The sequence below is a fragment of the Cupressus sempervirens genome, chromosome 8 (genome assembly GCF_028749045.1).
Source record: "Cupressus sempervirens isolate cs-2001-9-10 chromosome 8, ASM2874904v1, whole genome shotgun sequence".
NCBI classification, from domain to species: domain Eukaryota; kingdom Viridiplantae; phylum Streptophyta; class Pinopsida; order Cupressales; family Cupressaceae; genus Cupressus; species Cupressus sempervirens.
In genome coordinates, this window is record NC_143125.1 from 690799899 (window position 1) to 690812686 (window position 12788).

The following is a 12788-nucleotide window of genomic DNA, read 5'->3' on the forward strand; positions in this document are numbered from 1 at the left end:
GACATAGTATCTACCAAGTCTCCAATGTTCACCAAGTTTGAAGCTATGTTGAGTGATTAGTATGGACTGATCCTTTACTTCTAATGAATGCATGATGATGCCAAGTAATGCAATGGATGCTGAGTATCACAAGTTCACCAAGTTAACTTTCAGAACTTGAGTTTGTACATTTGGGCTGACTCAGTAATATTGGTGTTATCTTGTGTTTTGGTTGACCTTGTAATTATGAGAATTGGGATGGTATATATGTAATGTATTCTACCATACTCAATTGTGTAAGAAGTTTTAATGTTTTGAGAAGTGTAAAAAGAAAATGTAATAATCAACATGCGAATGTGAATCAGTAGTAGAACAAAGTGTTGTGCAAGGTCAAATCAGGAGTAGTCAAGTTACATCTATCACAAAGAGTTGATCAACATTTCAAGGATCTAATCAGAAAGTCAATTGTAAGTCAAATATATTGTTTCATCCTAATAGGTGAATTAGATTCAAATCCTTTAATAGGGTAGACTTAACAGTCTTTTCTTTAAATCTCTTAACCAAGTGCATACTTCATTGTATGTTTGTAAAACCTCTAACAAGGTGGACCTAGTAGTCCTAATTTCTCCTAATAGGGTAGATCATCAAAAGTGATTATTGTAAGCTTTAACAAGATAATTTTATACTACAGTATTGAAGTTTTGTGGGTATCATCCCCACCCCCAATTTTACTTTCTTATTGGATAGTTTCTAGGTCACCAAATATTGTGTTCATGTGCCATGAACGTTTATCTTTCAATTTTTCATGCATGTAGTAGATTAGATCAATTAATGGTGAATGAATTATGTTTTTTAGTGTTAAATTTGTCAAAAGTTTTGAGGTTACTGTTTCACCCCTCCCCTCTCAATAAACTAGTTAGTCTTGATTATTTCCAACAGGAATGTCTTCAACATGCAAAACATTGGTTGGATATCACACAACATGAATTGTATCTCTCAAATTGTAATTTAAATCTTGACACAAAGATTGGAAAAACAATGTTTGAAAGATTGAAGCCCTATTTTTTGAAGATAAATAAATATTTTGAAACATGTCCTTCTCATTATCATGTTGAATTTGATATGTACTATCAAGGGTTCCTAAAGATGATAGAAGAAAGTGGTGGTTCTCAAAACAAATTTCATGACCAATCCAATTAATAACATCAATCTTATTTGACATACTAGATGATCATGTAATAGGTGAAATTTATTGCATAAGAGGAACTTGTAAAACATGTGGTAACTTGACTAAATTTCCTTTGAGATATGAAGATACTAATATGATGAGGATGGTAAAATGTAAGAGATATAAGTATATTAAGTTAGAAACAAAAGTTGGAAAAGAATCAACAAGGTTAGAATATGTACAGGATGAGATACCTACTGGGAATTTATTTCAAATTTTTGTAGATTGATTCAGCCATATATACGTCATGATTTTTTTTGCTAAATGAAGAGCAGAAAATTTTCAAACATGAAGATAAAATTTCCCACTCAAACTAATTTTATTTGTTGTTGACTTTGTAGAGAATTACTCTTTCATTTCTCAAAATCAACTTTGCATGGAATACTACTTTATAGAGAAGGTTACTATTATGGTTCAAGTGTCTTATCAACATGCACAAATTGATTTGGATGGTGTGGAAATTATAGATCAAACACGATTCATTAAAAAATAGTATCACTTTTACATTGGTGATGAAAAAGAGCACAACACACATTTTGTGGAACTTTGTTTTAAGACATTTTTTGAAAATTGAAAAACAAAGGCATAAAAATAGAAAAACATTTTGTATGGTCAAATGGATGTGTAACAAAATTTAAATAAGCTAGACCATTTTATGCATTATGTAGATATCATCACACCTTAATATACCACACATTTGGAGTTTTTTTATAGTCGACATGGCAAGGGTGAACATGATGGTGCACGAGCTTGTATCAAGCATGCTTTAAGAAATTACCAAATGGACTATAAAGGATATCACATTAATAATGCTCATTATGTAGTTGAGTGGTGTAAAATACATTTTACGACACTAGAAAATATAGATAACATGTCATCACAAGTGGATTGAGTCATACTATTCAGAATGTTTTGGGAGGTATAATGTATAGATTAATTTGAATATTTAAATTGAATTTAGAGTTATATTCAATATGTTAGGTTATTACTATTATACATATATTTTTAGCTTGAATTTTTAAATGTATGTATGGGCCTTACATTTAGGTGTAAATAGAAGATCAATGCATGCATGCAAGAGGGTAGATAAGGCATGATCTTTGCATTCAATTATGTGTACAAATAGTAATGTGTAGTCATTGTACACTAGACAATACTCATGTTTTTGTCCTAGTTACATTGATCAAAACTATGGTGGTTAAAATAATTGACAACATGGATAAGTGGGTGAATGGAATTTGGTGTCACTAGAGGTTATCAATATGAATGAGTCTGAGGATGAAAGATATGATGATATTTCTTTAATTTCCAGTGACTACGACCATATTTCAAGATTGATTAGAGTTGGTATGTATGTATTTACTGTTGACATTATGGTCAAAGTTAGTTTATTAGTGACTCACACTTAGTCATTTGATTAAACAACCACTAAGATTATCTTGTATTTTTCTATGTTAATTGAGTAATCTAGGTTCTACCAAGATTATAGATGTCACTGAGCTTTAGAATCAATACTCAATTCATCCTGAGTAGTATTTACCATTTCGATTAGTGACAAGGCTAACTAAGCTTCATAGTGTCAACCATGTTCTCCAGTATCTACCAAGCTTTAGTATCAGTGATGTGAATCTAGTGTTGACCAAGCCAAGGAGTGTCAACCAAGTGATTCAGTTTATACTGAGTTTGTATTGATAGTATTGACCAACCTACCAAGTGCCAACAAAGTGATTTAGTGTATATGTCAAGTTTTATAGTGTTGACAGAGTCACCAGTGCTAACTGAGTTTAAAGCTACTTGAAAGTGATTAGTATGAACCAAGCTTCTACATTCACAAAGAGCATGACAATTTTGAGTGTTGATTATGGTTTCTCAGTATCAAAACCTCACCAAGCTTGTCTTCAGAACCTGAGTGCTAGCAGTTGGGCTAACTTTGTGATTCTTATTGGTAATCTATGTTCTAGAAAACTTTGATCAATTGAGTTTTGGATTGATATATATATGTTAAATATCGTATCACATCCAAATATGAGAAGAAAAAGTATGTTGTGAATATAGAGAGTAGAATTGTGAATACTTAAAAAGGATACAAGCAGTATAAAGAGCAAAAAAGATTTATCTATCAAAACAAGGTGATCTTTATATTTCAAAGGAATCTCAACTAGCAAATAAAAGTTGTAAATCAAAGATCAGCCACTGGTTCATCCTAATAGGTGGAATGGTTAAATCCTTTAACAAGGTAGACTTAATAGTCTTTTGCAAATCTATTTACCAAGTGCATACTTCATTGTATTTTTTTACAAATCCTTTCACCTAGTAGACCTTATTGCTCCTAATAGGGAAAATAATAAAAAATGATCATTTGTAATCCTTAACCAACCAACTTTAAACTACAGTATTAAAGCTTGTTGGTATCATCCCCAACCTAGTTTTACTTTCTATTTGAAATGTTTCTAGGTCACCATATATTGTGTCTTGATATGTTATGAATGTTTTATTGGTTTTAGTCTTTCATGAATTTAATTAGATCAAAATATATTTGAAGGATTAATTGGTGAAATTAGTTGAAGTTTTCTTGGTTCTTGATTCATCCCTCCCCCTTCAATAATTTAGTCTATCCCATATTTTCAACAATTGGTGTCAAAGCTTTGTGGTTCTCAGAAAATAAGTTTAACAACTTGAGAAAAGATTAAAGGTAATGGAGGTATACAAGCTAGATAAGGCTATTGACAAGGAAAAATAGGATTTGGAATTAGCTATTGCGCAACTGAAAAAAGAAAAGGAGCAACTTTCTCAATCATTGAAAAGAAGGAAAGAGCTTTTAATATAGATGAATGAAAATATTTACACTAAAGAACAATTGAAGATATATATCTAGAAAGAAACTCAAATGAAGCTAATAAAGAAATCAAAGATCTACTTGAAAGAATTCCAATCTTCAAGAAGAACTTAGAAAGCTAAAAAGAGAACATGAAATCTAGTCAATAAGATTATGTGAAGTCATGGAGGAAAAAGACAAAGCCAAAGAAGAGATAGAAGAAAAGAACAATGAAATTTAGTATATATCCCTTCAATAGAAAGACTCCATTGATTAGCTCACTAATGCAAATGAAGAAATCATGAATCTCAAATTAGAGAATGAAAGATCAAAAAATGATCTAACTGTAGAAAAGAAAACCAATGAGAGGATGATGAAATCTCAAACAGACATGAATTAGTTGAATGAGAAAAGTTAATACAGATAGAAATGTAAAGTAGGAATAGGATACACAAAAATAAGGTGAATCATCTAAGCAAGGAACTCAAAAGAATCAAAGGCCTACTTGCAATCACTATGATAAGTTAGGTCATACATCAAACAAATGTTGGAGTAATGGTAAAACAAAATTCAATGGAAAATATTACAATTTCAATAATCATGGTCATAGAGAAAATGAATGTAAGGAGAAATCTAAGTTTGAAGGTAAATGTTACAAGTGCAAATAAACAAGGACAAAAATCTTCTAAATGCAAAACTATGATATTGAACATGACAGAACAGATTATCAAAGCTATATTTGGATAGGACTACAACACTTGGCGTAGATGCCACTACTATGGAAAAGTTGGGCACATTGAAGAGAATTGTGTGAAACATCACATGAGGACAAGAGACACCACTAGAAGATGTTTTATTTGTATAGAACTTGGAAATATTGCAAAGAATTGTATGAACACTAGAAAGATTGAAGATTAAAAGAAAGTCAAAGCTAACAATATTAGAAAGTATATGAAGTAGCAATGGAAATCAAAATCTTCTAAGAATGGAACTCTAAGTCATTAAGAAAATGTCACTCAAGAGTTGGGTGACTTAAGCATCTCAACTTGAATTCTTAGTGGAATGACTAGAACTAAAACTCTGAAGTAGACATCTTACATTAGTTCCAACTAGTTAGAAGAAAAGATCCACATTAGTATTTAAAATGCAAACGGATCACAAAGTGATTACAAAATTCAAGACCTTGTCAAGCTAAGTTAGGTCGCAAGATCCTATTGAGCAAGGTCACGATACACTAAAGCATTATGTGGACACCAAGCTATTGAAGACTCCACTAAGTTATGATTGTTAGAATCTGAAAAGATTGATAACCCAGAAAACTAGTGCAAAGAATAAATATCTAAACTATGAATGAAAATGATACAAAATCAAAACAACAACATAGAGTTAGTCTCCAAGAGAGTAATGCAAATGATGGAAGAAAAATAGCATTAAGAGGATGCTAAAAACAAGAGATACAAATACAATCCAGGTAGCATGCTTATATAGGCTAGGAAGAGGGAGGAGGTGGCAACACCAACCAATGAGGAGCAACCATCTATCAGACTAAAGATAGAAAAGTATCTTCCCAAGATAGCTAATGAATTCTCACATGTAGGAAGGTGACACCTCACAACCATTCACCTAATAAGACATGCTTTATTAACCTAAGCAAGATTATTAAAAGTGTAGGAAAAACCTAGCAAAAAAAAAAAAAAAAAAAAACTACACTAACACCCCCCCATAAGCGAAGCTTAGGTGGATGTAGAAATGGGTCTCGACAAGTCAAGCCTAATGAGGTACCCATGTACATAAAATTCAACCAAAAGAGAGAGAAAAGAGACTCCCCAAAGAAAATTAGGACTCCAAGTGAGAGGAAGAGCCCCCCCCCCCCCCCCCCCCCCCAAAAGATGAAGCATCTCACACCCCCAGCAAAGCTTGCAAATTTTGTCCGGTAGATCCACTTACATCGAACAAGTTTTCTTCCCTTAGGAAAAGGGACAAGATCCCAAGTGTGGTTTCTCATCAAGGAACTATACTCTTCCTACATAGTTGTATCCCACTCAAAAATACTAGAGGCCTCATGAAAGGACTATGGATTTGAGGTAGTAGCAATGAAGATATGTAGAGCATACTGGAATTGTGAATGAGTCTGCTTGGTGTCTGATGGATCCCCAACCCAATCACTTGCAAACTACAAGGTCTGTCTAGCCCAAAGTGGACCACAAGATGAAGAATCTAGAGGAGAATCATCAACCTATGAATGATGACTAGGAGAGGAAGGAGGCGAGTCCTCTAAATCACTCTCTGCATCAGAAGTGGAGGTAGAAGATTGCTCAAGTGAATCTAACCCATCAGAAGATCTATCATGTATTCCAAGTGACTCCAATGTCAAACTAGAAGGAAACACTGTGACCATGCTTTGCTGGTTAAGCTGATGCAAGTAGTGGAAGTTAAGATGGCCAAACTGCTCATGCCATAATTTCCTCACATCATTAGAGTGAGTGAGAAAAACAGTCAAAGGAGGATCAGGAACAAAGTGAGAAAACATATAGAGTCGTGACTGATGATCTACTCTCCCAACTGCAACTATAGAATCATTGTGCAACTCATGTATCTCCACTGAATCAGGAGTGAAATCAACCCACTTGCCTAAACTTGTGTGAGTGATCTAGTATACCGATAGGAGATTAGTTGACAATGAGGGTACATAAGGAACATCATGGAATGTGTCATCCCCCACATCAATAGACCCTCTCCCACACACCTGAACAAGAGTGTTATCACCCATCAAAATAGAAGGCATAGTACATGGCTCCAAGGATGCAAGTTCTTCCTTAGATGAAGCCATGTGGTGTGAAGCACCCGAATCAAGAACCCAAGTGGATAGTGAGGAAGCAACTGCAAAAAGGGCCTTGCCCTTTCCTTTCCCCTTGCTATTTTCTTTTTCCTTGTTAGACCCTTCATTCAAACTTTGTTTGATAGACTCAGGAACATTGATATTATTCTTCTCAAGAATGTATGTCAATTGATCAAGTTGTTTCTGCAAAAAATTATGTTCATCATGACCAGGTCTTTTACAATAGGCACATTTGACCTTTTCTTTCTTAGGCTTATCGCCCTTGGAAGATGGTGTATTAATAGTTGCTTTTGAAGAAATTGGTATCTAATCCTTCTTCTCCTTGCTATTCTTTTGTTTCTTGTCGTTACTATTGTTGTTACTACTTTTTCCTTGTTGTTCTTTTGTGGCTTAGTTGGTTGCTAAGGCATGTGACTTAGAGGACTTAAGAGTGCCCATCTAGATTAGCTTGGCTTGTTCTTGAGTGAGATTGACAGCAAAATCATCTAGAAATGGCATGGTGAATTGAGTACCAAGTGCACCCTTAGTAGCATACAAGGTAGAAACAAACACAGAATATTTTGAACTTAGCTTAGAGAGAATACTAAGAATCAATTGTTCATCTTTCTTTTCAATTCCACATTGTTTAAACTGCAAACTTAGTGACTTTAATTTAGTGAAGAAATCCTGGATTGTGTTGAAATTGCCTGGACTTAAACTAATTAGTTCATTTTCCAACATATGACCCCTCATTGAATCTTGTATGCCAAATAGTGTTTCTAGCTTTGTCCATACTTCATTTGGTGTATCCAAAGACTCAATGTGAAATAGCAAGTCAGGAGAAATAGACAAACACAATGTTCCATATGCCTCATCACATTCGTTAAACCACTTAGGCTTATCTTCATTTTTAGCAGGTTCAGTTTCAAGTCCCATAGTTATCCTATTTAATCTAGCTTTCCTTAAGTGAATTGTCATGCGTGATTTCCACTCAAAGTAATTGTATGGAGTTAGGATGGGCATATTTGTTTGATCCATGATGAAGAAATGTAGAGAACAAATGATAAAAAGAAGAGAACCCAACCATGACAATGCCTCCCCCTTTTTTACTTAATCAAAGAACCCCCCCAATGAAATATGATTTGGCACTTTATTTTAGTGCGTTTACAACTACCACTAGAAAGAAATACTTAGTGGTCTTGATTTTAATGCATTACAAACCCTCATGAAGAGCATATGCTAAAAGTGAAACTTGGGCACAATAATCAAGGAAACAAATAGCACCACTGTGATCTACTCAAAAAACCATGCACTTTAAAAAAAAGAATTGCCTTGATACGAGGTCATATGAGAAAGTTATGATCCTCTAAAGTTTTCAAAATGAGAATTGTGCACACTCATGACCAAGAATCTGCAATTTTTGAAAAATTTATGCATGAAAATTAAAAAAAACACCACTAGTGGATAGAGCACAAAAAAATAGCCAAGTTCATAACAAGAATCATCAAAATCAGAGTCTGTATGAGCAAGAACGAGACATTTGAAAACTGCGTTCAAATCTGTGATTGCCAATGGAGATATGGTTGTAGCTTTTCATGCTCGATTCTGCAAAATATATAGCTTGCATGCAAAATTTAAAAGATACCCAGATGGTTTTAGGGGTTGCGAACAAAACCCAGAAAGTATTTTTCTTGCTGATGTATAAAAGATGTTTTTGTAGTGTAAATCAGATGCTTTTTACAGTAAAAAATGGCTCCAAAAATCAAGAAAGGACCCCAGCAACCAAAATATGACATGAAAATGTTGGATCAGCTTCCTAAGTCCATCAATGGCATGCTAGAACCTGCGAAACTGATTGAAAACTCCAAATATGCAAGTTGGTTGTCAGATTTGAGATTGAAACCCCAGAGAAAAGTCATTTTTGTCAAAACTTTTCTGATTCTCAAGATCATCCAAAGATGCAAGAGAAGAGCATACTTTATTTTTCAAAAAACTAAAATAAAGTTTATTAGCCCCCTCAAATCTCTCAAATAAGGAAACTAAAATCTACTCTTGCACATAGAAAAGCTCTAATATCATGTTAGAATCTGAAAAGATTGATAACCCAGAAAACTAGTGCAAAGAATAAATATCTAAACTATGAATGCAAATGATACAAAATCAAAATAGAAACATAGAGTTAGTCTCCAAGAGAGTAATTCAAATTCTGAAAGCAAAATAACATTAAGAGGATGCTAAAAACAAGAGATACAAATACAAGCCAGGTAGCATGCTTAAATAGGCTAGGAAGAGGGAGGAGGTGGCAACACCAACCAATGAGGAGCAACCATCTATCAGACTAAAGATAGCAAAGTATCTTGCCAAGATAGCTAAGGGATGCTCACATGTAGGAAGGTGACACCTCACAACCATTCACCTAATAAGACATGCTTTATTAACCTAAGCGAGATTATTAAAAGTGTAGGAAAAACTTAGCAAAATAGAAAAAATAAAAAACTACACTAACAATGATGAGGTCTATTCTCAACCATGTGCACAATGGGAAATTATGGTTGGAGTGGCCTATTCAAATCAAAAAGAAAATGATTCATAAGACAACATGGCTCCAAATGTTGAATAAAGAGAAGACTACCAAAACCCTAAGTTGGGTAGGACTAGAAAATAAAACTCTTGCTGAATGGGATGGAAGAGGAATGAAGATGAAAAATATGACTAAGATGGAGCTGAAATTTAGAATTCATGTGATAGCCCATAAGATCTATAGCTCTAGTCATCTTAATAGTGTGTCATGTGACGTTGTTGATTTGGTTTTCAAGGTAGTGAAGAACAACCTATGCTTTGACCTTGATGAGCTAATGTTGAATCAATTCAACAAAAACATGGAGAACATCAGAACTTCAAAGAATAACTATGTAAGTTTGGTTCACTTTTTATTTATTTATTCTTCTATGTGCAAGATTTTTTTCCTTCTAAAGGTTCAGTTTTATGGAAAAATGATGTACCGACATTATATCAAATTAATAAATACATAGTAGAGATGGGTGAGAACTTTGTAAGTATCATGGAAAACTATTTTGATTCATTCAAAGAAAAGATGAAAAATAGATATAGAATACCAATGAAACTTGTAAAAGACTACAAGGATGATATTTGTTTTATGGTAGACTATGATAAGGTATATATTCAAGCAGTTAGACCTAGAGTGGTGTAGGTTAAGCCTCTAGACTATGATGTTAAGATTGATGACACCAAAGTTATCATTGAGGCACTACTAAATGAACTTGTAGATCCCAACGTCACATATTTTGGTACTTATGAAGAAGCCAAGGTGAGAATAGAAAAATTAAAGCAAGCAAGTTCTACTCTTCTATTGACTCAAGGAAAAGGAGATGATGTGGAAGTAGATGAAGCAGCACATGAAGCCAAAGAATCAAAGTCTAAAGAAGAAGAGCCTATAAAGAAGAAGGGTAAGGTTATCATAACTTGACCCACCAAGTCATCTACTATTGTATTCACAAGAAGAGCATTAGGATCAAGGAAGAAATTGAAATTAGGTGAGGAGGATGTTGAGGAATTCATTTTCAAGAAACCTCCACCTACATCTCAAGAAAAATTAAAGGAAATTGAAGGAGGAGCTAGAATGAAAAATTTCAAATCTCTCAAATATGGAATTAGGAATGCAAATGAGAAGAAGAAAGTTTAAGAGATGATGATGACAAAACTAGGTAAATGGAGATACTCCCTTGATTAACTTATATAGCAAATTCCAAATGAGCATTAGAAAGCAATCAAGTCAACATGGGAAAATGATAAGAAAACTACAAAAGTTATATATGAATAGACTCTAAGCCAACTCATGTGAAGTCTTAGTGACAAAGAGGTGAAAGATTCCATGAAGAAAAATGAATAAAAGCTCACTCTAAATTTCAATACATGTCTTGTGTTGATGAAAGACATAGAATATGTGGTGAGGATAGCTACTACCACATGGAAGAACATTTACCAACTTCATCCACTGGGTGATTTTCTTGTTCATGTTAGTGATCAGTAAGATTAGTAAGACATCAAAGAAGATGATGATGTAAATCTAGATGATGAAGAGAAAGAATAGGAAGCTACAGAGGAGAATCTCCCTAAGATTTAGAGTATTGAGGAAACTAACCTAGAGAAGATTGCAACAGCAATAATGGTCTCATTTCCTCATTCTTTGAACAAAACTTTAAAGCCATCAAGTTTAGATAAAGCTTCTATTGAGTTGCTTATGACAACCACTACTACCAAGCATTCAACTAAACTCTGCACCCATTCAGCTGAGTACAACATTGATTGAAGTGATTAGCACTTCATCTACCGAGCAACCATCATCAAATTTGGACACAAAACAACTAGGTATTACTACTAGTAGTATAATATATTTTTTTGTTGCTAGCCCTTCTAATTCTATTGTTTTTACAATTCCAAGTGTACATATAGAAAGTACAAGGATAGTTGAGATCAAATCTCAACCAAGTACTAAAGTTTCAAATAAGGTTAAAGGTAAAGAAAAATACATTTATCTAGATGAGGATATAGTTATCCCAAATTGGGATATATCTACTCTGAATCTTGATCAAATAAACTTAATGGGTGAACTATTGCAAAAGATAACTAAGCAACAAAAGCTTAGAGAAGAAAAGAGCAGAGAAATCCAAGTGCTTGAAGATGCCAAGAACATGCTTATGGATGCACTAAGTATTGAGGTTGATAGCACCCAAACTATTATGGATCCATTGGCAAAAGTTGTCCAACAATTTGAAATGAAGATCTAAATGGACAATAAAAATTATTATGAAGGGCAGAGAGGAAATTTGAGAATAAAGTATTAGAGTAGGTAGCATAGAAAATTGTAATAAATCAAGTAGAATTGTCTATTATTCTCAGTTCATTGGAAACCTCTACAAATAAAGTAACTTCATTATTTAGAAAGTTATGTGATACATCTATCTTCACCAAAGGAATCAAGGGTAAACTATCTAAGATAGATAAAGACTTGAAAGCAAGTGAGCATTAGTTGCCACTTGCCCCAAGTTATAGTTATGCTCACTATTTAAATATCATATACCTAACAAATCTATAAGCATAACCACTAAGGTAAGAAGCCATGATCAGGGCCACACTTGTAGACATCCAAGGCATGATTCTTCCAAACAAGGATGCATTGTAGAAACACATTATACATACCAAAACTCTCATCCATGACAATAACTTCTCCATACTTGATCACATGATGGAGTTATCAGTAGAAGTACAAATTGCATGTCATGCAAGTAAAGTGTTACAGGAAAATTGGGACAAGAGATTGGCATTAATTTTTAAGACATTATAAATTTTTGTCACATTTTGGAATCAATATGTAGTATACACCTTTGGCATTTATGTCAAAAAGGGAGAGAAGTAAAGTATAATATGAAGGGAAAAATATGTATATATATCGAGGAGAAGTATAATATGTGGTATATGTATGGGGGAGCAACATAATATTATACAAATACATGTATAGATAATAGAAAATATCTTTTACAAAATCAATTTTGAAAAATCTAAAAATAGAGTATGTTACCAAGTTGAAGACACATGATAAAGATAAAGAATGTTTTTGGGCTTGAAATTTTGAGAATTCAGTTTTGGATTGGTAAGTTTTTTTGTCACTAATGCCAAAGGGGAAGATTTTTGACATTATGGTCAAAGTTTTTTTATTAGTGTCTCACCCTTAGTCAATTGGTTAAATAACAACCAAGCTTATCTTGTAGTTTTCTATGTTGACCAAGTAATCTAGGTTCTACCAAGTTCTATAGTTGCTATCCAGTTTTAGAATCAATATTCAATTCATGTTGAGCAATATTTATCGAGTTGATCAGTGATAGGGCTAACCAAGCTTCATAGTGTTAACTAAGTTACACAATGTCAAT